Source organism: Chamaea fasciata, unplaced genomic scaffold (genome assembly GCF_029207755.1).
Source record: "Chamaea fasciata isolate MVZ Bird 193981 ecotype frontalis unplaced genomic scaffold, bChaFas1.0.hap1 SCAF_13, whole genome shotgun sequence".
Classification (NCBI taxonomy): Eukaryota; Metazoa; Chordata; class Aves; order Passeriformes; family Sylviidae; genus Chamaea; species Chamaea fasciata.
Genome location: NW_027094098.1, coordinates 4,034,115 through 4,060,973, shown reverse-complemented (window position 1 = coordinate 4,060,973; position 26,859 = coordinate 4,034,115). Strand labels below are relative to the sequence as shown.

The window sequence follows — 26,859 nt, the reverse complement described above, 5'->3', positions numbered from 1 at the left end:
TGGAAGAACAGCCAGCCAGAAAAGCTGCTGCTGTGGAGGTGATTTCTGAGTGACTTACACCTTCCTCCTGCCCTCCAGTGCAAAGAAAGCTGGCTTCGAATTCATATAAATATATACAAATTTTATATAAATATATACACCATCCCCCTGGAACTCCAGCACCTCCCTGCATGCCCAGGGATGAGGGCAGAGAATTAATATGGCACCGAACTGAGCAGCTCAGAGCTGACAGAAAGTCACATTTAATGACACAACCTAATACTGCACATCCACACAAACCATTTCTGGCTCATGCAGAGAGCCCTGAACTGGCACAACAGCAGAGAAAAGCCCAGGCTGGAGTCCACCTTCGCAGGTGACTGACGTCCAGAGCACAGCCCACCCTGCAGTGTCCTGTACCCCGGCAGCCATTTGATTCCCTTTGGGTATTTTGCTCCAAGCAATAATCGATTAAAGGCATTTTTTACACACTACTCTCATTTACTCCAGCTCCCCCAACATCCACACCAATTCACTCCAGTGAAATGATGTTTGAAACTCTGCTCTAACGAGAAATTGAATTTAAAATGAAGGAGGAAAGATTTTACAATGATGCCTTCGTAACTATATTCTTCTTAGGTTTGTCTCTTCCAGAAAAACTAGCTTTTCTCTCTTTAAATTAAGTACAAGCATATTGCTGAAACATAATCATTACCAGATACTGGATTTATGTTTATGCCATGCTCAAATAATCCACTGCCAGCTGGTTGTTTTCTTGTGTATTTCTAAAAGTTTTCTTTAAGTCTTTTCTTCCTGCAGCTCATCACTTTCATGAAAACGACTTCAAACAGCCTTTCTCCAACCGACCAACAGCAACAGCAGCATTCAAAGAATATTTCAAGATATTAAATCTTGATCCAGGACTGCTGGGAAACTGATACCGATGAGTTTCAATTCAAATGTTCAGCCTAAGCAGAAAAATAATGTCATTTACTGCCGCAAGTCCCCCAGGAAATGTGCACACTGTGACCAAGACTACACTTTTCATGAGCGCTTTCTGCACACATTACAGATCCTGCTAATGAAGCACTGGAACAAGTATTAAACCAAAAGCACAGAACAGCTCTGGAATGCACACATCTGACAGGAACAAATCCCTGGAGATCAGTCACTCATATACAGTCAATACATTCACGTCATTCATTCCAGTTCAAAAGGTATTGGAAGTTACTCTGATTTGTTCCATGAGCAGGACAAATTGCTGGGCTGAACTGTAAAAAACTTCAGCCTCCCTCCCTAAGAAATGTCAAAACTGGCACAGAATTAGGCTGAAAGTTCACATGTTACAAAGCTGAACCCTCACTGCGGAGTTTAGGTATTCTGTCCTTTCTTTTTTCTGGAACAAACACCCAAAACTTTTAAAATCACGTCAAAGCAGTTCCCCTTGCCAACACACGCATGCTGCCATTCTTATCCACACAAATTCATGGAATTTTGTGCTTCAGGGAATACACCCACAAAGACAGAACAGCACAGAGCAAAGTCCAGAATCCATTTCAGACTGAACACTTCTGTCAGTAAATATAAGCTTGAAAAGCTGCTTAGAAGCAAAGTTTTCATCTCCGACAGAGAAAGAGCAATGATCCATTTAACTGTGGCCTTTTCTTCTCTCATACAGTAATTAATTGATCTAATATTGCCTGGGTGACCAATTCCCTGGGGGAAAACCAGAAATTCAAACCACACAAATCTCTGTTGTGATCTGTAGCAATATTTTTTTTAAAGTAGCTTTTCAAAGGAGTAGAGGATAAATATGGACCCATTCCTACATTAATAAATAAAGCTGTGGTCTGTGGAAATATGAACACAGGGCATGAGTTGGGAGGAGTGTAACAACACAGGCAGATCCCTCTTATACCTACAGGGTTGGTGCTTTTCCTTCATGCGTCCTTCATTGGAAGGGATCAATGCCAAAAAACAAACTCCTCCCTAAGACAACTGACAAAAATTTAAAATTAACAGAAGGAAATGTCAGTATTCAGGAAAAAACCAACCAAACGGAACAAAAAACAACCGAAACATGCAAAATTTCTGTCTCTTGTTCTTTTCTGCTCTTTTTCTTTATTTACCAGAAGTATTCTGGTTGTAATCGCTACTTCAGCCTTCAGGGAAAAAAAAAAACTAAGACTGGTTTTCCAACACGTGGGTCCTACAGTATGGAGGACATAACAACAACTCTCAAGCTGCTTTCAGACTTAGCCATTTGCATGATTATTATCTTGTTGTATTTAAGAGCTGCTGTCAGATTAGAACTCTGGCTAGTAAGCACAAAGCAGGTCAGACTCCCTGGCTGCAGCAGGCTGTACTTTGGGCTCTGCTTTGCAGGAATCTGTCACCAAAACAATCTGCACCTTTGGCCACCCTGCGCCTGCTCTCTGTTGGCTGTAACAGCTCCAGGCTCCTTTCCCCAGCCAATTCACCTGTTTGGTCTGTCCTTTCCACACAGATCATTCCCATGTCAGTCACCCATTTCTTTCCACATGGTATTTCTAGGAAATTCAAATGTGGAGCTCTAAGCTTCCCTACAAGACCACAATTCCTACAGTAGAGAAACAGGAGGACTGAACCTCCTGCATCCAAAGAAGGTATACAGAATCCAAAGCTTTGGCTCTCCCAAAGCAAAAATCCAATCCCAGGTAAAAAGAAAAATGCAGCAGGTGTTTCTAATCAGCCAGAGTGTTTTTAAATTGGATTTAAGTACAGCTACAGAGTTTATATAGATCCACAAACAACTTTATGGAATTGCTATTGAAACAGCAGGAAAGGGGAAAGCAAGCAAGGGAAGTGCTCATACATTTTGTACAGCTGCTGCTTACAAAGCACCTGAAATCTGCCGTGGAAAAAAACTTCCATTTTTCTTTAGTGTAATATTTCATAATTTTTTTATCTAATGTGCTCTTAACATTTAGAAAACTATTAAAGCTGAAGTAGTATTTAAGACATGCTCCTTTTTTAATTCAATGAACTCAAACTGACTACTAGAAACAAAAAGCACTGAACACTGCTTTTTAGAGCTGATTGTATCAGAATCACAACATATGACAGTCCTGTCACTCAGACTTCTTGTTTCTGTGCCACAATGTTAAATTCTTCTCAGGAGAATCCTCCAAATGGAGATTTGTAGAGAGACCTCTTTAACGTGGGCCTTGTACTGCAGACAGAAGTGGGACTACAAGCGTTTTGTCTTTCTTCACATGGTCAAAACACTTTGGACAAGCCTTTTTCCCCCCAAATCTCTCAATCAAGTGCACATACCTTCCCAGCCATGTGCCTGTTCGCATTCTCCACTTGCCCATGCCCCGATTGTTCCCAGTCTGAAAGCCCCAAACTGTGTTTGCAGTTGCCTGGAACTCATCCACTTTACAGCAAGGATGAAAAAAAGTCACTCAAATGTCAGCAATCCACCAAATGCCCTTCCCACACGAGTTCTCAAGGATTAAACAAAAAAGTGACTGAGGACCTCAGCACAAAGAATGCCTGGCTCTGTCCTCCCTCGGTGTGTAGGAAACGCAGCAGCACTGAGAACAGCCCAGATTTAGAGCTCTGGGAGAAGGAACAGCCTGGGGGTTATTAAAGCAGCTGTGTATGTCTCAGTGCACAGAGAGCCTGCACGGTGCTCTTACACAGCCCTGCAAAGCACCAGGCAAGGCTGAGTATCTGCACATCCCAGCAGGATGCAGTGCTCCTCAGCCAGGTGCTCCTGCCTTCACTCAGGGCAGCCACTGCCAGTAAAGTGGTGCGATGATGTGATGAAATGTGGGCTCTGGGCCAGGCCTGCAGTGCCACGTGGAGCTCCATGATGTGATTCCAAGAGCTGGGAAACACCATCCAGACGGGCAGAGGGCAGGGCACAGGGACACCAGCCTGCCAACGGCCTTGAGAGATCTCTTGGAGGAGATAAAATATCCTCCCTCGTGTTTTATAACAAAATGCACCTGGATATATCCTTCCACAACATAATGCCTGGCCAGCTCTAACAGCTTTATTCTCTTGGTTTGTATGCACCTGTATTTGCCAAGAAACCAGAATAAAATGGCAAATAAGAACGGAATGTACGTAAAAATTTAAGACCGTATACAACAAAAAATACTTAAGACTATGTCAAACATTTACTGTCCTGAGAGCCTCCAAAAAAATTATGCTCCATTTGAACATTACCTTATTAAATACACCCATGAAGTTACAGTTCTGGTTTGGGTGGGTTTTTATGTATTTAGCAAAGTGCCATACCAGCCTTTTTGTTGCAGAGACAGAGTCTGAAGATAATGTCACAGACACGAGTTATGTCAGGTCTGGACTACTCCCAACAGAGCTGCAGCTGTGTGCAAAGGCAAATGCTGGCTGGAGAAGACAGGCAAATATCAAGAGCTGACTCTGAACTGAGGAAGGGCTTTTCCCCTGCCAAGTAAATACCCAGGGAGACTGACTCAGGTAAGAGCTTAAGGTAAATACACACTTCTGATAAAGCAAATCCTGTAACAACTGTAGTGCCATAGAGATTTGGGGGCATTTTCCAAAAAAACAAAAGGTGAATTTTAGCAGCAGTGCAAGAGCTGGGCTGAGCTGAATTTCCCTGCCTGAAGGAAAGGCCCAGGTATCCCCAAAGGAAGAATGGGGCAGGAGAAGGAGGAAGGGAAAGAGAACAAGAAAAAGTTATTAATACCTTTAGTTTTCCTTTCAGCAAATGAAGTCCTATGACAAAAGGATGAAGCACATCATCTGTAAAAAACGAAAAAACAAAGGATATTTATAATTTAACAGAAAAACATACACATGCACTACATACCAAATAAATAACAAAAAAAAAAATCACATCAGTGATTAATTATCACCCTTCTACTTTCAGAGTTTTCAGGGTCTTCCAACCTTTCATTATTTTGTGCAGCATTTCAGTGTAAGGAGACAGAGTGCATGACAACCAAATGTTACCCAGCTTCACAGCATCTCATCCTTATTCCAAAAATCCAACTCACTGAAGTACAAATGAAATAGGAGTTGAATACTCCCTTCTCACACACTGGAACACCTTGCTGAGTCACAAATGTTGACAAATCTTGGAGACAAAACAAACAGTAACAGGCAGCCAAGCCTCTGAAGGCTCTTTGTATCTCGCATAAAAGCACCGACTGTGAGAGGAAGAATTCTTGGTGAAGCTGAAGAGATCCTGATGGGATCATCCCCCACAAAGATGGGGATTTTCTTTCTCTTCTCCAGACCAGCAAATCTCAGCTTCCCCATGTCTTCATAAGAAATGCAAGAAAAAAATCAAGAAGAGATCTTATATTGCCAGCTTACTTTTGGTTACAGGTTTGGTTGTCTCTTCTGGACAGAGCAGGTGAGGAAAAAATTAAAATGAATAAATCAAAAGAAGCTGCAATGATTTTATCAAGACAGCAAACTCTCAAAGATCAATGAGAAACCAGATGAATGCTTTGGGACCTCCACCTTGAGTTGTTTCCAGTCATTGAAAAAGTAAAATCTGCTGACAGTCTGAACTGTGAATTCACCCTGCTTCCACCTAGCACACCTGTCTCCAACAAACATTAAGGAATGTGGCATATAAAATATTGTAAATATGCCTTCCACCATGGAAAAAGATAAGCAGGGTGACTGGGGAGAAGGAAGGAATTCTGGTTTTCTCACACCAGAGGAAAAGGGGAGACATTTAGTTACAACCAAATAAAAGAGATGACAATGAATCACTAAGATGGATAATGTTGCATGAAAAAAAGGAGAGAAAACCGACAGGGAAATTGCACTTACAGAATGAAAACCCAAAGCATTTCTATAGTAAAATCAGCAAGGAAAAGAAATCTCATGTATAAATGAAGAAGAGACAGCACAGCATAAAACAGGTGGGATGGGCTGAAGAAGCAGGTGCAGTATTTCTGTCTGCCACCAAAGCAAGAGTTGCATGGCAGGAAAAATTACTTCTTTTTCTTGACAGATGAAGAGACGTGACAAAAAAAATCAGCAAGAACATCTGCTAACAGAACTGGCAACAAGAAGGGTTTAGGAAATAAGAGAGTTGCCCAAAAGCCCAGCTGTTACTGCAGATGTGAGATTCAATTAAACGTGAGCAGAACTGGTCACCTAAGACAAGGGCAGAGCAGAAGGGGAAGAAAATCCCTGTCCTGGAGGAAGTTTGCTGCCTGCAGGATTTCCACCTGACTGAGGAGCAAGGCCTGCAGGGGCCTGTAAGGGGAACGCTGAATTCACACAAATTCATCACACTTCAGGGTCAAACCATCCTTTGGAAAGATCCTGCCCCAAATCTACTCCTAAAGTGCACAAAGAGCCAGGACAAAAGCCTGAGGTTTGGGTTTCAGTGCTGTCTATCACTTGATGTTGATGGTTTTAGAAAACACACCCTGTATCTGACATAAGGAAATGACAAATTTCAGACATTTCAGCAGTCACACATCTCTGTGGCATACTTGTGCCGCTGAACAGCCCCGTCTCACTGTCAGGGCATTTTTGCTTTTTGCTCCGGTTTCCACTACAAATATTTGGGTAGATCCAACATTTTGTCACTGGCAGTGCTGACGATTTACTCCCAGAAAAAAAAAATATTAATTTACCATAGTGTGCAGCAATACAAAATAAAATTCAGCCACCATCAGCCTGGTCTTTTAGGAATTAGGACAAAACCTCCTACTCCACATATAAGGGAGCTACACTATTAATCCCCATCTTTAAAACTCACATTGCCTATTTGAAGTCTCCACATGAGAAACTGAGAAAGACAAAATAACCGATATACAAAGGAACCTAAAATTTAAAAAAGGAAAAACTCTGCCAGACATAAAATACACAAACAAATTGAAAGAATCTCTCGTAGTCACAGCTACAGTATTATTTGTGCTGACAGAAGAAAAACTATTTTTCAGTGTGAGACAGAAAACTTACTGAAAGTTTTCTTCAGCACACAGCACTCTGTAACAGAAAATCATTCCAGGTGCTGTCCTGTAATTGAACATCACAAGGGCAGATCTTACTGGAATAGGTAAAAATAGCAGCAGTGAGCATGCCAAAGGACAGTCTTTCCACGACAGGGGCAGTGCTTACATTGCAACATCAGCTGGCTCTCTTTTTATAACCTCCCCGCTGCCAGCAGGGAACCAGTCCCACAGGCAGCTGAAAAGGCTGGAGAGACGCAGGAGTGAGCTGTGCCCTGTTTCTGAGCTGAGATCCATCCCCAAGGCTCTGCTGCAGCACTGTCACTGCCTGGGTGAGCTTCCTACCTGCTCCAAAGCCTTCAGCACACAGGGATGATGTCACTCAGAATTCAGCCTATTTCTTGGCAAACGTCAGCACAAAATTAGAGCCTTGCACACTCTGTTGCCCCTTTTGGCTGCAGAACACTGGAAGCTCCTTCATTTACTCCGTTCTCTGCCAACCACACGACCCATCCTCTAAAACTTCCTTTTATCCCATTTCTGCAGGTCAAGCAGCCTGGAACAACCCCTTGGGTTTTTGTCCCCACATAAAGATAACAACCATCCCAACCTGAGCATTCCAACTGTGAGCCCAGTGATCAAACAAAGGCAGAAATGTTGTTTTACCAGCAGAGACTCTGCTCACAGCCAGCAGCCTGACTTGCAGGTGACCAAAAGTGCTTAGCTTTCTAATTAGGCACCGGGGAAAGCTGCACCTCCCATCGCAGCACCACAAACAGGTTCCTGCCTGATCATCCTCCACATGGCCATCCATTGGACACAGCTTCCCAAAGGCAGATGGGGAGGGAAAAGAAAGCTCAGGAAAAGCAGGGAGTCACTGAGCTGCTCTCACACTTCTCTGCCTCAATCTAAGAAAAACTGACTGGTCATCAACATATTTCTATTCACCACTCCTTCAACCTGCAAGTCCTGGGATCATCAGTGATGTTTGTTATTTGCACACAGTGGCCCCTGTACCGTGTGCTTATTTTAAAAACTAACCATCAGTCTCATGTAAATTCAGGAGTCAAGAGAGTTTAGACACTTAATGCATCAATTTTATAACACAAGTCTCACCAATAAAAACCCCAAACACATCGCAACAGAATTAGACAGGAACTGAAAAAATATTTTAATGGGGCTATGCAAAGATTAGATCTGTAGGAATTCAATTTCTATCAGAAATCATCAATAAGGAAAATATTAACCCAACAGTAGTCTTGGAATTAACAATTACCAGATAAGCTCTGAACTTCAGGAATTGGAAAAAAAAAAAAATCTTCTTGAGTGTGAAAGTGAAGTCACATCCTGTACCAAAAATACCAGCAACTTTCAGAGAAACTTTAGAACAAAGTTTCTAAAGGAAAGTTTAAACAACCCCGAGCTCCCATGTATCAAAATAGACCTTTCCAAGTGAAAGCTGCACAGGTAATAACAGGCACTCTTACCTCCACATTAAGTGGAATTAAAACCCACTTTACTTTCTCTTTTACAAGAAGCTTTTAATAGTCTATTTTCTATAGCAATGATTTGGAAACAATATAAATAGCATTTTTGAGTGGCAATAAATTAAGCATTTAAAAATTTTTTTTGAAGTATGATTAACCAGTATTTTTTCTTCCCAGCAACACTTCTAGTGTCATGTTCCCCCCCTACATCTGCTCTGCAGGATTCTCCCTCTGTGTTCCTGCATTTGTGCAACAATTCCATGCAGAAAGGGAGCACAGGCAACTTCACCAGCCTCACCATGCTCCTTCAGTTTCTCCAAGTCTTATGTAAAATCTCACGTTTCTTATACACAAAGAAAAATTGAATAAAGAAAAAAGAATGCTAATTTAGTCATGTCTGCCACAGGTAGCAAGTGAATAAAGAGAGCAGCGCCTGTTGTGGTGTGCTAATAGACTGAAAAACCACTATAAAACACTGCAAGTATGAGCAGACTTTGACCAAACACTGAAATGGCTGAGAACTAGAAAGAGGAAGATGCAAAAGCCAGCACAAATTACTGGTAGAGATGACAGGGACACACACTGGAAGCAAACAAAAGACATTAGAGAAAAAGGAAAATTGGTCATATGTTAAAATATTTCAATAGATCCCTTAAATATTTTCCCCCTACAAAAGCATTAGAGACTTCTTTCTCCTAGTTCAGCACTATCCTGCATCTCCCCCTCGGTAATCTCCAAATGCCCACTTGCAGAACTCCAGCTTGTTCTACGGTGATAAAGTTTATGTAACAGAAGACAATACTGGGGGCTCAGAGCCATTTCTTAAAGCCTGAACCTCTGAGCCAGCTTTAATTAATCTGGTTAACCCCACGCCACACCCAGCTGCGAGTCAGGGAGGCAACAACCTCCCTCCCCGCGCCCGTGAACTAAAAATACCCCCGTGGCTCGGGTGCCGCGGCGATCCTCCGTGCGGCCATCGGAACGGCCCAGGAGTCAATTACCGCCCTCGGGCAGCTGCTCCTCTCCCCCGCAGCGCCCGGGGCCGAACCGACGGCACAAACCCGCAGGGAAACCCGAGCCAAGAGCAGCAGCCCGCAGGAACCGAGGCACGGACACACCGACGGCACAAACCCGCAGGGAAACCCGAGCCAAGAGCAGCAGCCCGCAGGAACCGAGGCACGGACACACCGACGGCACAAACCCGCAGGGAAACCCGAGCCAAGAGCAGCAGCCCGCAGGAACCGAGGCACGGACACACCGACGGCACAAACCCGCAGGGAAACCCGAGCCAAGAGCAGCAGCCCGCAGGAACCGAGGCAGACACAGAGGGGGCTGAGGTGGAGCTGGAGATGCAGGTCCCGGGTGCGGACCTCGCACAGAGCCCGCACACACGGCACAGGCGGGCACGCTCCCCACACGCACGGATGGTTTGCACGGCAATTCTCCTGCCTGAAGAGAACAGCCCTGTTGTAACTGTGCCGCTGCTCCCGGGCCTTTGGAGCGGCACAGGAGACACGGCAGAGGTGCACCTGCAAACCAAACCTGCAGTGTCCACGCCGACCCGGAGTTCTGCTGGTAAAATCTCCCATTCCCCAACCAAAATACACAGTTCAAGCACAGGGACTACATCACTTCAAAGCCTGGCAGTAGGATACTTATGTAAACATGCTATTTATTAATTATCAGGTCTAATTCCTAGCTTTGAAAACTAATGTCTCATTTACAAATGACTCCAGAGCAGCACTTTGTTTATCCTCATCCGCTGCATTTCAGTACACAAGATGACCATATTCTATTAAACTGTAAAAGGTCAGTACACACTGCTGCAATAAAATCAACTTTGTGTAAAACAGATGACATTTATAGTACAAACACAATATTCAAGTCCCTAAAGGAACCAGCGTGCGCCAGCTGCTTTTCAAAGCAAAAGCGTTGTTTACAAAGAAACAGCGCACGCAGCAAGAGCCAGCAAAGCTCGGAGAATTCCTCACACAACTTGGGCCAAAAGGGACTTTCTTTTCAGAAAAAAGTAAGAACATCATTAAACATGGGTTACCCATACAGAATAAATAGTATCCACTTCATGCTCCCTCAAAAGCCATGAGCTAATGCGGGCTCATTGCTAAAATACCTTGTTAATTTGTCATAAAGTCAGGATTTTAGCCAAGTCCCTACTGTCACATCAACTCCTTTTTCAATTAATTTGGAGAGCTGACCAAATGTTTCCACAACCTTATTCAATATGCAGTGGATATATTTCCTACCAGAAAATACCAAAGGGTTTTGCATAAGCAATTACACAAAATCAATCAAACCCGGTACAAGTAGATGTAAACATGTCTGTTTCCAAATTAAACTTACATGAAACTTACTGAAATCATGCTTCAATCACAGTGCTTGAAATTTGGTAAATCCCAAGTTTTCATATTGTTTTGATGACTTTTGTCGCTTCCCCAAAATAAAGATTACTTTAACTAACGCAATTTGATGGGTTTATTACAAATAGAACACCAAATACTATTTTTCATTAAACACTCTTTAGATTTCTGTGTTTTAATTCACAAGATGGACCAGGAACTTATTTCTTACAACACAATCATCCTTTTCAATCATTCAGTTGCACACAGTGGCCAAACATGCATTTGTTCCCAGAATTGCCGTGGAAGTTTTGGAAATGTGGCTGCACAAATCCCGTTATCCTCCTTCCACTGGAGGTAGGTAACAGTGGCACCCAAGTCTCCTGCTCCTCCTTCAGCAACTCCTGGGAAATTCTCATTTCTAAAGCCAGGCAGAGGCACAAAGAACGGGGCATTCCCACAGGATATAGAAATAGGAAGCCAAAGCATGGGGGAATTCCTTGCTCTCCATCAGCCAGGGCACCACAACAGCAGCACGTCCTCAGCGAGGAGCCCAAATCCAGGGCAGCCCTCCCTCCTGCCCAGGGAGGCAGGGCAGGAACCGGGACAACACGGGAAGGGGAGGAGGAAAACATCTGCGGGAGCGGAGGGAAGCAGGAGCAGAGGGTGCCGGAGGTGTGACAAAGGTGTGGCCAAGGGAACGGCTCTGGCAGCACGGGGAAGGACAGACTGTGCACAGACACCCAAATATCAACCTGCACTCGACTGGCCAAGCTCATTGCTCTACCAACTTAATTAGCAATACAAAACCAATTTAAACATCCTGTATCCAGAACAAGAGTTCAACTCCTGCACTGAAATCTTCACTGAAGGCTCCTTTATATAAAACAATTCAACCTCACAGCTTTTGGTTCCCATCTCCTACAGGAGCCTGGAAACCACCAGCTCTGGATTTCATGTTTTCCAACAAAGAAAACTTGGTTTTCTTCTCAACTCCTGCTTTTCCAACAGTGCAAAGAGCCACATAAATAATCTGGGGGAAGGAGGGGAGTAGATGTCCCAGAAGAAATTACTGCTGATGCAGCGTACCAAGAAGTGCTGACCAATGATTTCCGTGGGTCATGTCTGTGGTTTAGAAAATGAGTTCTTTTAATAAGATGTAGTGAGTTCAGGCCCTGAGACAGCACTGACTTCATACGTCATTTGAACAGAATGCATGGTTGGTTAAGAATAAAAAATGGAAAAGGAATTAAACTGAAAAAAATAAGGTTTAGATCTTCCTGGGGGGAAAAAATGGCTTTTTTTTCTGCCACTTCCAGCTTTTCCTTCAAAGCAGGTTAATCAGCAGTGTTGCACAATAAGTTGTACAGTCCTGAAGATATTAAGAATAGCACCAAACCATATGAAAAACATACTCCAGGTCTCTGAAAGCATCACTGCCCCAACCTAAGGATGCAACTTCACTTCTGACTTAATCACCTAAGATTAAATTGCTTACTGCATTAATCAGTCCCCATATTCATTTCACGAGCACACAAAGAGATCCCCACATCTTTCATGATTAATTGCTGCCTTAGAGTTTGCCTGCAGAAAATTCTCATTAAGACAAACTGAACTAAAGCCACTTCCATTCTGAGTGGGTGTCCCCAGAAGAGATTTAAGTGAATTGCCTGGAATTAACTCTCACATTCATCAACTCAGTCTCTCCTTCTGCACTGACACTGCAGACACCTCCTGAAGAATAAGCGTGCCCATTCCAATGATATCCCAGTTCGGCACAATGCAGTGATCCTTCAGGCAATAGCTGGAGCTGAGCTCTCCAGAAGCATTAAAATAAAAAACATCTTCAGATATTTTAAGCTGGCTTCAGTTTTGGAAAGATTTTGAGTTTTACATCACTGGAGACCCTTCTGGTTCTGCACACCTGCAGCTGGAACACAAACTGTGCTGCAGCAATCCCACTGCTCTGCAGTCTCACCGGCAGAGCTGAAGTCCCTGCATTTATGGCTGTCACCTCAGGGCTAAAAAGGAAACAATTCTACACAAATCCTTTGGCCTGTCACAGGCGAGATGAGCAAGGGACAGCAGTGGGACAGGCAGGTTACTGGTGTGTGCAGTCAGGCTGGAGATAAGGAGAGGCTGGAGCCCGGGCTCTGCAGGAGCACCACTGCTGCAGGCAAGGCTGAACGGCTGACAAGGCACCAGGACACCAAACCATCTCACTCCTCTCAGCAAATGTCTAACGGATTTAATAAGCAAGCAATTCCAACCGAAGAATGCCGGAGCAGAAAGAATTCAGTTGTGCTGATACACCTAAAGGCGTTTTCTACTCCCAGTTCAGCAGGCTGCGGATCACAGGAACAGGAGGGACAAAGCTACAGCATCACAGCGGGGACCCGAGGGGAGTGAGCCAGCACAGCCCCGGCTCCAGCCGTGCGGGATGTTCATCCCACTGCTCATCCCACCCTGCACAGGGCACAGCTCCAGCCGTGCGGGATGTTCATCCCACCCTGCACAGGGCACAGCTCCAGCCGTGCGGGATGTTCATCCCACCCTGCACAGGGCACGGCTCCAGCCGTGCGGGATGTTCATCCCACCCTGCACAGGGCACAGCTCCAGCCGTGCGGGATGCCCGCTGTTCTCTCTCCCCGCTCAGGGCACGGCCCCGGGATGCCCGCTGTTCTCTCTCCCCGCTCAGGGCACGGCCCCGGGATGCCCGCTGTTCTCTCTCCCCGCTCAGGGCACGGCCCCGGGGCCGCGGGATGCCCGCCGTTCTCTCTCCCCGCTCAGGGCACGGCCCCGGGATGCCCGCCGTTCTCTCTCCCCGCTCAGGGCACGGCCCCGGGATGCCCGCCGTTCTCTCTCCCCGCTCAGGGCACGGCCCCGGGGCGCTCCCCCCGGCGTTCGGCCCACCCGCGGCTCCGCGCTGGCGCTGACAGGCGGCGGCCACGACCCAGCCCCGCTGCCCCGACCCTCGGGCACCCTCGCCCCGCCCCGGCCCCCCCGACACCGACCCCCCCGGCCCGGCCCGGGCAATCCGGCCGCGAAGCTCCGCGGGCCCGAACCCGCCCGCTTTTCCTCCTCCTTCCCCGGTGTCCGCCGGGGCCGAGGCGGCGGCCGGGTCAGCGCGCCCGGGGCCGAGCCCGGAGCGGCGCCAGCGCGGAACGGAGCGCTGTAGAGAGAGGAAATACGGGGAAAGGCTCTCCCGCTCGCCCCCGGCCCTCCCCGGCCACCCGTACCTGCGTCCCGGGCCCCCGGCGGGTCCCCCGCGCCCCGGTCCCGCCCGGCGCCTCTCGTTCCGCGGCTCAGAGAAAATGGCGGCCCCGCGCCCAGGCAGACATTTATCCCCGCCCATCGCCCGCTCGGCGCTCGACGCCGTCCCTGCGCCCGCCTGCCCGGCCGCTCCCGCCTCCCCGCCTGGCTCGGAGCGCCGAGCTGCGGATCGGCCGCTCCGCCCCGCCGCCATTTGGGAGCGGCTGAGACGCCGCGGGCTGGGCTGAGGGAGCAGGGAGGGAAGGAGGCGATCCCGAGGGGATCCCGCCGCCGCCGCGCCTCCAGCCCTGCCCGCACCCGGCCTGGGAGGGCGGCGTGAGCGCTGCCGCCGCGCCGGGGGCTGGAGCGGGCGCCGGTGGGGTGACACAGACGGCTCCCTCAGGGAACCGCAGCGCCGCCGCCTCAGCGGCGCCCTCGGCTCCCGGAGCCGGCCGCCTCCCTCCGCCCCGCAGCAGCCCTGCCTCGGCTGAGCCCCTCGGTAGTCTGACAGTTAATTCGTTAATTAATCAGCCCCGACGTGTGGGCACCGAGGGCACCGGCCGCGCTGGCGGAGCAGAGCCCTGAGCTGTGCCGAGCCAGCCCTGCCTTACCTGGGCAGAGCGAGCCCGGTCCTACCTGAGCAGAGCAAAGCCTGGCTCTGAAGGGAGCAGGCTGCAATTCCCAAGGGGCGGTACGTGCTGAGGGGTGGGGTGTGAGCTGCTGGGAAAGGTATCTGGGGAGAAATAATAAATAAAAAAAAAAAAAAAAATAGCGTGCAAGCTCTTTTCCTGGAGGAGACAGGGACCAGCTGTCAGGCAGCAATCCGTGTGCAGCTCAGCACAGCCTCCATGGAAAAGCAGGGACAGCAAAGGGCTCGCTCTTAACTCACTTGTTTCAGCTTTGAAAACGTACAGAACGGCACATCAGAATAGTAAACAAATTATCACCCCAAAATACAGCTTCTCAGGGTAGCCATAGCAAAGGAAAACATTTCTCCCAGAACTGTTTTTAAAGAGCATTACACGTTTGCGTTTACAGTCATGTAAGTTACACTAATTGTTAATTAAATAAGCGTTACTCTAAAAAAGAGCCTCCAGCAAAATTCTCAGCCTTATTTTGGATTTCTCGACGGACGAAAGTTCTGAAATAAACCAAAACCTGAGTTCAGCTAAAGTCACATTACCCTCAGAGAGGCATAGCAAGGACAAGGAAAAAGCAGCTCTTTTGGGTCTACCTCTCCTAAGCACCAAATAAGAAAAAAAAAAAAAAAAAAACAACAAAACCCCTAAACATAAGAGAGTCCTTAGGTCCTGGTGCTCTCCAAAAATACAAAATACAAAAATACACTCAAAGCAGTGTGTACAAGAAATATTCACATGGCTTTGGACCAAGCACGTCCATGTAACATGGTGGAGTAGTACAGATTTTCCAGAATATGCAAAAGGATCTTAAAAGACTGTAATATAAAATATAAACACAACGAGGAGCTTGAAAAGAAAGAGAGGAAAGAGGGGAAACCGCCTCAAGAAGAGGAGGTTTTGACAAAGACTTTCCATAAAGTTTTAAACTTCTTTTAAAAGAAGACTGCAACAGTGAAGGAGTGTAGTCACAGAGCAAATAAACACAGATCTGGACGAAGGCAAGCCTGATTTCAGAATTAAACAATGCAACACATGCAAAGGAGGACAATAACTGCAAGAAAGAAACAGAAAACCAAACAGGGAAACGGCAACATTACAGCACTGAAGTGGAAGGGAAACAAAACCTGAACGGACTTTCCAAAACAAACTGAAAATTACCGGCATTCTTCCCCAGGCTGATCTGGTTTATGTTACTGGTGAGATGTTTGAAGTGTGAATGTCCAGGTATGAGACTTTCATTTGTCCTGGCCGTACATTTTCACCATCTGGAGGGTTTCCTACCTGTATAAAAAGCAGCCTGGGGCGTGATTAGGAGGAGGATGAAAACCACGGGGCTTTAGGCTGTGACAGCACCGTTATCCTGAGCTGTGAGGCTGATCTGCCTGGGGATTAATTCCCTCTCCTCCAGTGGGTTTTATCCCACAGGCAAAGCCAGCTCAGCCTCCTCACAGTCCAAAATGTGAGCGATGATCCCCATCCTTGAGAAGAGTTTTCACACTGACTGCTGGGAAGGAGCATGGCAAAGGGAAACCTTTCCTGATTTGTGGCGGTTCCATTCGTTATGTGCAGTATTCCTGTATTCCCTGTCTTTACCTGGGGATTCTCCAAAAATATCAAATGTTTGAAGTGGCACCACATAACCTTAGTTGTATTCTTAATACCTCTAAGCCTCAGAAGAATGAGCAGCAAGAGTTAGGAGTGGAATGCTGTCTGGGAGAAAGAAGAAATGCATATACACACTTTATCATGGAAATTTTGGGGTTCAAATCTTCCTCCCTTCCTCCTCAAGCCAAGGATTGCTGTAGACAAACTCTGCCATTTTATCCAGCCACAGTCAAAGCAGTGTCCTTCTGCAGGGTTTGATTATGCTACAAATTATCCTCACTCCTGCAGAAGTTCTTAGTTTGGTTTTGTGTGTGTGTGTGTGTGTGTGTGTGTGTGTGTGTTTTGGTTTGTTGTGTTTTGTTTTGGGTTTTTTTTTTTTGAGTAAGTGAACATTGCTTAGGAAAAAAATTTAAGTCAAGTTAGATACAAAAGAAGGCCAGCATACAGAGACCATGAAGAAAGTGGCCTTGAACAAATCAAGCATTAGCAGCCTAAAAGAGAAGCCAAATAAGGCATCTCTTATTTGTATGATGATGCATAAACTATTTATATTTTATCATCCAGCTGAAAGGCTTTATTATTTCCCTGTGTCACTGAAGTGTTCAAAGGAGTGGAAATATAATTTTTAGTTTGGGTTTTTCATGCATTGAAAATTTAAATTTCACAAACTGTCTTACAACAACAGGACAACTTTTATATGAAGCTGTTAACAGCACAGTAAACTTGTTTTGCCGGAATGAAAACCACTATTTTTGTTGCTTTGTCCTGAACAAATTGTCGAGTTTTTCACTTTATCCATATCCAGCCAAAGGTGGTTGTTATTGGGCTGCTTACAGTGCACACCTTTTTTACCCTGTCCAGCAGCTTTTCAGCCAAATCTTGGGAGCCAAATCTCTCTCTTCCATATGAAAATCTCTTTACTCTCATCTGCTAGGGGTTCATCCTTATATGGTTCTTGGGTGTCTTTCTACAATATTAACAATATATTATTTTTTATTATTATTATTGATTAACAATAAATATGTTGGATGAAAATATCAGTTATGTAGATTTTCAGTACCAGTTTGTGTGGGAACACTTCAGAGTATAAATTGGAACAGTTTTTCATTAAGCCTTGCAGTAATTAAATAATTCTGAGAGTGCAGCTCTATAAACAGTAAACAGCAATCTCCTACTGAAAAAAATGACGTTCTATTAGCCCTTCCTCACTGATAGTCTCCCAGGAAAGATTGCTGGAATTTTCTGGGAGCTGGGCAGCAGTGTGCAGTGCTGCTGCTGTCATTGATGGCCCTGCAGCTCTGCAGTGTCTCTGGCCTGGCTCTGTGCAGTGCAGCCCAGCATTGCTGCCTCTCCAATTTCAGTGCAATGCAATTTGCTTCCAGGAAAATCCAGGGCACTGCACTCCCCCAGCCAGTTCTCTCAGCCTCTCCTGCAGACAGACTGAGCTCAGTGGCTTTCCTGAATTTCAGATTCTCATTTGCAGCGCTTATGGCCGAGATTTAACTTTCTCCTGGTGGGACAAGAAGCTGTGACCTGCGAGAATGCTGCTCAGAGCTTCGAAACCTGAGCTGTCGAGAGCAGGTCCTGCTCACAGATAATTCTCCCTCTGCTGTTCCACACATTGCTGCCCGTTTGTTTGTACAGATCCACTGAGAAAAAGCAATAGAAAATATCTCTAAAGCCACGTGGCTTTAAAGTGCTCTCTGTCGTGTCTAACAGGTACAGATGTATTTTATCAGGTGACTGTAACTGGGTTTTCCCCATAGCTGGAAATGTGTTGGAGGAATAGCAGTTAAATTCCAAATAATGTTGGAAAGGTTTGAGAAGCTGGGTAAATCCCCTTTCAGAACACAGCAAGTTCCAAAAAGCACAAGACAAATGCACCAGGTCAGTTGGGGTGGCACTGGATACTGAGAATATCAAAGCAGGAAAATAATTTTAGAATAACGCTTTATAAGTTTCATGTGGAGATGCTGAACTGATGAGTGCCACCTGCACAGGGAATAAAAACTCAATCTGAATAAGCATTATTTGAGCTCCAAAAAGAGGACAAGTTTTTTAAAAATGAAGAATCTAGGCTATAATTTGTGTGTATTTGAACAGTCATTCCTACTGCAGAGACAATAAATACAGCACTTGGATTTACACGTGTATTCTATTTTTGAAACCTAACCAAACTGGTTTATTTGGTTTATTTTGACTTTCTGAAAAAGTCTAACCACAACAAAATCTCTTCAGAACTAGGTACTACAGTTTAAAAATAACAAAGCATAAATAGCTCTTTCCTGACAAACATTTTTAGAACCCAACCTGAACATATCATAAAAACCTCTTCTGCAGCAGAGCAGTTACACCTGAGAGAGAGCTGCATAAAGGACTTCTCACCTGATTTAGTGTGACATTAGGCTGTGCATTGACAATTTCTCATGGTCACTGAACTCCACTCAATACTTAGTTTCTCTCCAAGCAGAAGAATTGCAGCTGTTCACTGTAATAACATAGAGGATGACAGCAAAATTTCGTTTTTCTGCGAGGAATCGTGGGTATTGAAATGACTAGTGACAGGGCCAGATAGGAGGTTGGTGTCAGACTGTAGCTGAGAAATACACAAACCTTCCTTTACCTCTTCAAAATAATTTTTGTTCTGTTTCTTCATCAAAAAGCCCAAGTGGTTTTTTTATAGATCTGGTGAGAAACCTGCTCTCACTGCAATGTGTTTGTACAGAAAGCCTCGCTCCTGCCCTGCTCACGTCACTCTCGGCTTCCATCAAAGGCAGATTCCAGAGACAAGGAAACCCAGAGCAGGCAGTGAATCCATCCTACTGCTGTTCCCAGATAACACATGCTAATTAACATCTGGGTACAAGGTCATAAATACCTGCACCACTCAAAGGTTCATGCAGGCAGCACCGAGACAAAAGTCCATTTTAGCCATGTGTCTGCATTCCTGCCCTAAGAGCAATGCAACTCTCATGAACTGGATTCTGGTACAAAAAGCAATGCAAAATAAGGAAAAAAAAAAAAAGCTGTCTGGCTTTCAGCTCCAGCCTATTTATCCACGGTCTTTCAAGTTCATCTCAAACATTGGGATAAACAAAGATAGGTGATCAAAGGGCTGTGCTACCTTTGGCGATACACCCCTGCTGGAACCAGCCTTTGATTCTTGTCCTCCATGTCCTACAGAGCAATTGGAGCTCCGAGGGCCAGCACAATTAAAAGTCCCACTGCAAGCACCTACCTTCAGCAGCAGTGCACTCATGAAAATGTGCCAGCAGGGCAGGATTTTGGTCCTGCAGCAGGTGAGGATTGGTGGCTGGGCAAGGGGGAAGTTCTCACCAGCCCTGTGCAAAGCACGGAGCATTCCCAGAGCTGCATAGGCAGAATTCTCCCTCTGGGCTGATGGACACATCCTTCACAGGCATCAGCACTGCTCTGTCCCAGCACTAGGCATCAGGAGATTCCCCCTGGGAAGCTCTAACATCATACACCAGTGTAGCTATGCTGTTTTTTAAAAGCTTGCCTATGCATATGGCTCATTTGGTGTCTGATTATAAAGGTGAGGGATGTTTTTCTCAGATGTTTCATTTGTTAAGGACTTTTTTGCTGTTGCACTTTAATTTCTCAGACTGGCCAGTGGTGATCAGGCTGATTATAAATATCAGGATATACTTCTGCTTCAACAGAAAAGTCAATTTTCTATTGACTACTCTGATTAAATGAATAATGATGTTCACTTTGGTCTTATTTTTGACCGAACTTCTTTTTTAATTTCTTTTTGCAAGATAATAAAAAAACCCAAAACAATGCTATGAGCAAAACAAGTAAATTACTTGAGCAGTAATTAGCAAAGACATCAGGCCAAAGGAATGCAAACATACAAGTCTCCTGCTGGAGCTCAGAGCAGGAGCCCAGTGTGCTGCGTTAGGAGATTTGTTCCATCTCTCAGCAACTGCAGAGAAATGAGTGTGGACATGCCTGCTTGTACCTGAGTACTTTTAATACTTTGGAGATACACATCTAATACTCACAGGTATTCATGTCTTCAGACATTCCTCACCTTCAAACCTATTTCTGGTGGAGACAGAAGCTTTGCATTAGCAACAAATTATGCATCGCTTGCTTCTGCCCTCCACAAAAATGGAACAGTGACACAAGGGCTTGAGTAACTGCTGGCACATCATTGCTGAGACATCCACTTGATTTGATAGTGAGGCCAAAGAAATACCAAAAAAGCAAAATCTAAAACAAGCTAAAGCCTTTGCTCCTCATACAGCAAGTAACTTGGAATAACTGATTCTGTGTTCGCATACTAAATTCTAGACAGGAAATGAAAAAAAAAAAAGTGGGGTTTTTTTTCTCCCCTTATCACATACGAAGTGGAATGGATGGAAAGGAATAGCAATGTCTTGTTGCTGGTATGTAATAATGTATTTAATTATAATTCCAGCTTGCGGTTTGATGACTTCAGCATCCCCCCTTTCAATTCTTACATGGATTCCATGCAGTGTGAATTTGACCTAAATTCTGAGCAGTGTTGCTGCAGGGTCACAGGCACTGGGGCTCTCTGCTGGCTCTGGAACTGCAGGAAAGCCAAAGCTCTCCCGAGGCAGGGAGAGTGAAACTCCAAGGCATTATTTCCATCTGGGGACCTTCAGTGCTGAGACATCTCCCCAGGACACACCTGACAAGATTTCACCTCTTTCAAGGCTGTCATTTGAAAATAAACCAAGGTGGATTTTCCCCTCCTCTTGTGAAAACCTTGTCCTTGTAAATAAGGAACAGCATAACCGGAAATATCTTAGGTTGGTGCAGGCAATCTTCCGATGCTTTGCCCCAGCACTCTCTGGGTAAATTATCTAACTTCTTGTAGTTTTCAGACTTCAAAAATAGCTATTTTAACTAGATTTTTTGGGTGAAACATTCAGCACAAAGCAATAAATTATTTCCTCAAGAAATGGATTTTGATGTATCAAGTTTTCAAGTAGGATCACGCTCTTGGCTGACAAGAATGCAGGCAAAATTATTTGCCTTCTTTTTACCCCCTCTCCCTCTTCATTTATCTTTTTATATCAGTCAACTGCACTTATTCTTAAAGAAGTATTGCTGGTTATAGCCATAGTTTTATTCAATATAAAAATGCATAATTTATATGCAAATTTAATAATATTTCAGTATAATATACAGTATGTGTACTATTATATACTAAATATATTATAAAATAGTTTTTCACTTCTGCTTTGTTTATACCTGGAGAGTTCAGGATATTTCCATTACAACCAAATGCCTGAATTCAGATTTTTTTAGTTCTAGCAGAGTAAAGTACATTACTGAGATTGTATAAAACAGACCTACTCAAGAGGAATTGCCATTTCTGGAGCAATCCTTGGAAGTCTTTGAGTAAGGATAAGAAATAGGATCCATTCTCATATTTGACACAATAAAACATCATGGATGTATTTCGTTTAACACAAGGTAATTCACTTGAGTATTTAACTTAAGCAGGTGGAAAATCCTAGTTTCTCTTAGGGATAGGAAATAGACTCAAGCAATTAAAAGTGTTTGGTTACTTTTCCTGGTAGCTTTTTGTTCCTTGTTTTTGCAGGAAGTTATGAATTCTCGGAGGAAAGCTCCGAGCTGTTTGCGTGGCTTTGTGAGCAATGGAAGGAATTTACACAAAATACGCCACTGCTGTGTAGTGATATGGAACACTAAATAATAAAATAGGCAAGAGGTAGAAATTGCTCAGACTCCCTTTCTATAAAATCGCTTTTCCTAGAGGAAAGTGGAACTGCTGTGGAACAACTCACATGAAACAGTTGGGATGATAATTGCTAAGGAAGGCTGCTTTGGAATTTGGCAAGGAGCCACCGTGTCCTAATTACCTTTACTTTGCAGTTTTGGGTCTGGAAGTAGCTGGTATTGTGGAATTCACTAATCCAGAGTAAATGGGATTGTTCTGCCGCAGCAGAAACCTGGGCAGGCTTTCAAAAAATGAGAATTATTGAAAATACTATTTTTGAAAAGACGAGGATATAAAATGCTAGGTAGTCAAAGGTGAACAGCATTGTAAATAATCCTTTATGCCGGCTATTGAAATCAACTATTATTTTCTTGTGAAAATTGGTATTTTTCTCCATTCATTGAAGGAACAGCAGTCCCAAGACAACTTTTATCACAGAAGGTGAGAATACGGAATTACCCTTTCACAGCAACTTAACGCAGCAGAAAACTTTCAAAGCAATAAGCCCTATAAATACCATTCTTACCACAACTATTCACTACAAGGCATAACAGCCCTGCTCTTCATTAGCATTTTCAAATTAATGACCGTCATTAGGAAAGGCAGTGTGAAGCATAATTCACTTCCCAGCGAAGCAGCTGTTGCTGTGCCGTGCAGTTGTTTCAGTTCCACCAACACCTACCCTTCTAACAGCCTCAGCCGCTGAGTTTTTAAGCTCCCCCTGAACGTGTTATTGTGATTTCCCTGTTGATATTCCCCGTGCAGGAACAAAGAGGCTGGATCAGAGTGCGCCTCACCTGCGCCGCCAGAGCTGTGCCACCCAGGCGCTCCCCACCGGCACTGCCAGCTGCGGCTCCCGCAGAGGAGAAACAGGGCTAAGCTAAAACAGTTCGGTGAGTAATTCTTACGAGGCTCACACGATCAGACAGATTAACTGACTCAGGCTTCGTATTTCCTTAAAGAACTTTTAATTTTTTTGGCTTAATGTCCAGGCACAAGCACGGGCGGTATGAGCGGAACCTCCTCACAGGTGATGTGCTTTGTCAAAGGTTCCGATTTCGCTCGGCAGCAGGGTGAAAACCAAGATTTGGTTAAGAAATCACAGAGAAAAGCAGGGTTTGGTTAAGACGACGTGGAGAAAAGCAGGGTTCGGGTAAATTCTCTGACTCTTATCTCTTCCTCTGTGAATAAAGAGTAGCGCTGTGCTTTAGGGCTGAGCTGCAGTTTAACGGGACATGTATCGCTAATCATATCTTGAGTAAATGGGAATGTCCTGCTGCAGCAGAAACCTGGCAAGTCTTTCAAAAAAAAAAAAAAAAAAAGAACATACCGAAGATAATATTTTGTAAGAGAAGGCTCGACAAGGATAAAAAATCCAAAGGGTGCCAAAGGCACAGCCCCTTTTCCCCTTGCAGCCCCTCACCCCGGAGCAGCACTCAGAGCACTGCACTGAGCCAGGTTTTATTTTTTCTTTCTTTCTCCTGACTAACGCCGTCCCAGGGCAGGCTGAGGTGTGCAGGGACTGGAATCTCCCCATTTGGCAGCAGCCCACGGGGCCGAGCTCTTGGCTGGGAGCTGCAGCCTGAGCAGCTGGAAACTGATCCCACAAAGAGCAGCTTTTGCATATGCAAAGTCGATCTCCGCGGCCAGCCCTGCTTACTCAGCTCTTTATCGCGCTCGCATGAGCAGCAATATCATTACGCGCAGCCAGGGCTGAAGCCGTTAATTATTTTTTAATCTATTGTTCAAAATTCCATATACATTATAATTAATTTACCTGCCACGGGTATTAGCCGGCTCGAAGGAAGGCCACGTGACTTCTTCAAAATGTGATTTAAAAAAAAAAAAACGACAGCAGGAGGAAATTGGGAGGCAAGAAAATTTGCCAAACAAGTTTGTGATAAACCGAATTTTCAAGATACTTGAGACTAAAACACAGGCTTTGAAAAAGTGCAATGTTCGATGACAAAAATGTTGATTACACCTTATGAAAGTGGATGCAAATCAACAGCCTAGGAAAAGACAAGCTAAATTGTCCGTATTATCAGTCAGGGGCTCTGAGCTCTTGTCAACCAGATAAAGACAGGTGGGATTTACTGGGAAGAGCTCCCTAAAAATGCCAGCTGAGTGCTCAGCAATGGTTAAAACCAGAAACAACATCAGGAGTTCAGGATGGGGGAGAGATGACAACAGAACGGAAGAGAGTTTTTACCTAAATTGTAGAATTTAAGGATGTTCCCACCTTTTGAACACAGCATGAAGGTCTGTTCCTGCACTGCCATTTATGTGAAACAAAATTAAGAGGAACAGAAAAGAGCACCAGGGATTTGGAGAGATATAAACCAGCTCTTACATGATAAGCAGCTAAAGGCATTAGGACTCTTCAGCTGCGGAGAGAGAAGGATGAGAGAAAAAAATAAAGCGATTCTCATAAGACAAGCAGCTCTCACATGCCTATGTAGTCATCCTGCAGGGACTGAGAAGATTTGGGTAAGAAAACAGGGACTGTGCTGGGTATTTGAGGATATTCTCTATCAAATCCAGTGACAGAGAATCAGGAAAGGTGCTGCATGCAAACACAAAAGTGAATTTTCTCCCACTATGACCTCCAGTGTTGTGGCAATCAATGAAAGGCTCTCCTGCATTGGAGGCTGACTCTCTATTTCTAGGCATTTGAAATTCTTCTGTGATTTCTCTAAATTGCACTTTGGGATTAGTGGGCAGCTTGCTATGATTTTATATTTGAAATACCAGAGCCAAGAGCTTTTAAATTGTCATTTAGAAACAACTTACACTGTGACAAATGACTTCTTGGCAGCTAATATTGCTCTTTGTTTATCCTGTTTAGATTTGGAGGGAAAGATCCTTTTAGTTTTGTTTTTTTCTAATCAAAATGACTAGATCATGTTGAGTTTCCGAACAACCTGCAACCATTTTATCCTTTTGGCTGTTACTTCAAAATGCAGACAGAGATTGATAAAATCAATAGTCCATTATTGAAAAATAATGGATTTATAATATATGTTACTTGTGCATCTCCTAATTTAAGAAGTATTTAGGACACAAGGTTTAGATGCAGATCTGTTCTCCAAAATGGTCCATAGCTGTTGGAATCTGGATCTGCTAAGCCAGGACAGCCTAGGATTTTCAAAATAATTATGGCTCAGCTGTAGCGGTGCTCTTGTTTCTTCCCAAAATCCCGGAGAGCACATTTTGCCATGCCTGACCTTTGTTTAATTCAATAGGATAAACACAGAGTTGTTTTTCCAACGCAGAAAAAAATACCAACGTGACATAACATTACTTAGAAGGGTTTTGACAGTAAAGCAGAAAACCCACGTGGTTTAATTTGAAGGCTTAAGAAGCTGTGCTGTGTTTACAAAAATTCTACAAATAACTTGAAAATCCTTGACAGGTAAATCCTAAAGAAACACTTGGGGTGTTAATTCTGGAATAAAGGTGCACAGAGTATATAAAAAGATGTTGAACTCAGAGGTTTTGTTTATAGAGAGCTTGGCAACACAAAGCCCCATGAAAGCGTGCAACATGTTTTTAAAAAGCAAGTTTAAAACACATAGGGATGTCATCCCAGATTTCTCACAAACAAATAAAATTAGGAAAAAAAAAAAGGTTAAAAAAAGAGAGAGAGGATGGGAGGGGAAAGAGAAATAACATTTTCCCATGCAGGTATTCTGGAGAGAAGAGCAGGCTCGACCCAACAGACAGTTTGCAGAAAGCCAGGCTTAAAAGAGAAGTAAAATAAGGAACTCTGCAGTAAAAAAAACCCCAAAAATGCAGAAGTTCCTCAACTAAATAAATGTTCAGTGCTAAAATTTATCAGCCTGATTCTAGGAACTCAGTGATATCACCACAGGCTACAAAAATAACCCCCAAGGGGTCACATGGAGTGATGTCATGTGAACGTGGAATAAACCCTTGCTTTTTTTAAACTGAAAAATTTATATTCAGCCAAACTCTAGGAAACGGCACAAAGCAACACAAAGGGCAGTGACCCAAGTCAGGGGAGTTCAGCTGTGCCCTCCTGATGCTCCACCAGTGTCCTGTGGCAGAACAGAGAAATCCCTGCATGGAAGTGATGGTGACACCTTTCTTTCTGATTAAATGCATCATCACAAAGCTTCTGAATTCCTTCTCTCCCAGGAGGGAATGGATATGGAGTGTCCAGCAACCCACTCTGAGGTCCTGCCCTCAGGAAGGCACCTCCTGGCTTCTCAAATATAAACGAATTTTGCTTTTCTGTCCTATGATGGAAATAAAGGTACCCAGGAAATCAGGGTGGAGCACAGGGCAGTGACGGCATTTCAGTCTGGCCAGCCTGCACTCCCACAGTAAGCTGCTCCAGGTTCCCCAAAAGCTGAAGTATTTCAAAGAGCTTTTATTAAAAATATAATCCTAAACCATTTCTAAGTGAGCCAGAAAGAAAATACGATGACTTCCATTAGAATTCACCGGAAAAGACCAGGGTGCTGAGCTGTGACTGGTCAAAAATAATTCTAAAAAATACAACAACTTTTGAGATTTCCATTAGAATACACTGGAAAAGACCAGAGTGCTGAGCTGGTTAAAGATAATTAATAGCTGGATGCAGTGTGTTAATCATTGATGGCAGCAAAGAGCATCATTCCATAGCCCTGCTGCATGAGATCATTGGCCAAGTGGGTATTTCTAACCACATGAGAGAAGTATTGCTCCTTCCAGCATGGAATATGGCCAGAAAGGGAAGGAAAAAAAAAAAAAAGTTTTAGAATGTCCTTTATGAAAAAACCCCAAAGAATAAAGTGGCTCTGCTATGGGCTGAACGTGACTGGCAGGGTTCAT

At 44.4% G+C, this 26,859-nt stretch overlaps 1 protein-coding gene across 4 annotated transcripts in view; it reads right to left on the bottom strand.

The window, feature by feature from the left end:
* Positions 1-26,859, bottom strand: part of RAF1 (Raf-1 proto-oncogene, serine/threonine kinase) — a 61,237-nt gene that overhangs the window by 23,680 nt on the left and 10,698 nt on the right. For 2 of the 4 annotated variants that reach the window (XM_066195470.1, XM_066195467.1), the window contains exons 1-2: positions 14,022-14,048; positions 4,703-4,758 (exon numbers count right to left, since the gene is read on the bottom strand). The gene's annotated coding sequence lies outside the window, so the exon portion shown is untranslated. Of the gene's footprint in view, positions 1-4,702; positions 4,759-14,021; positions 14,123-26,859 lie in introns of those variants that run through there. The other 2 variants (XM_066195469.1, XM_066195468.1) reach the window with 2 other exon arrangements.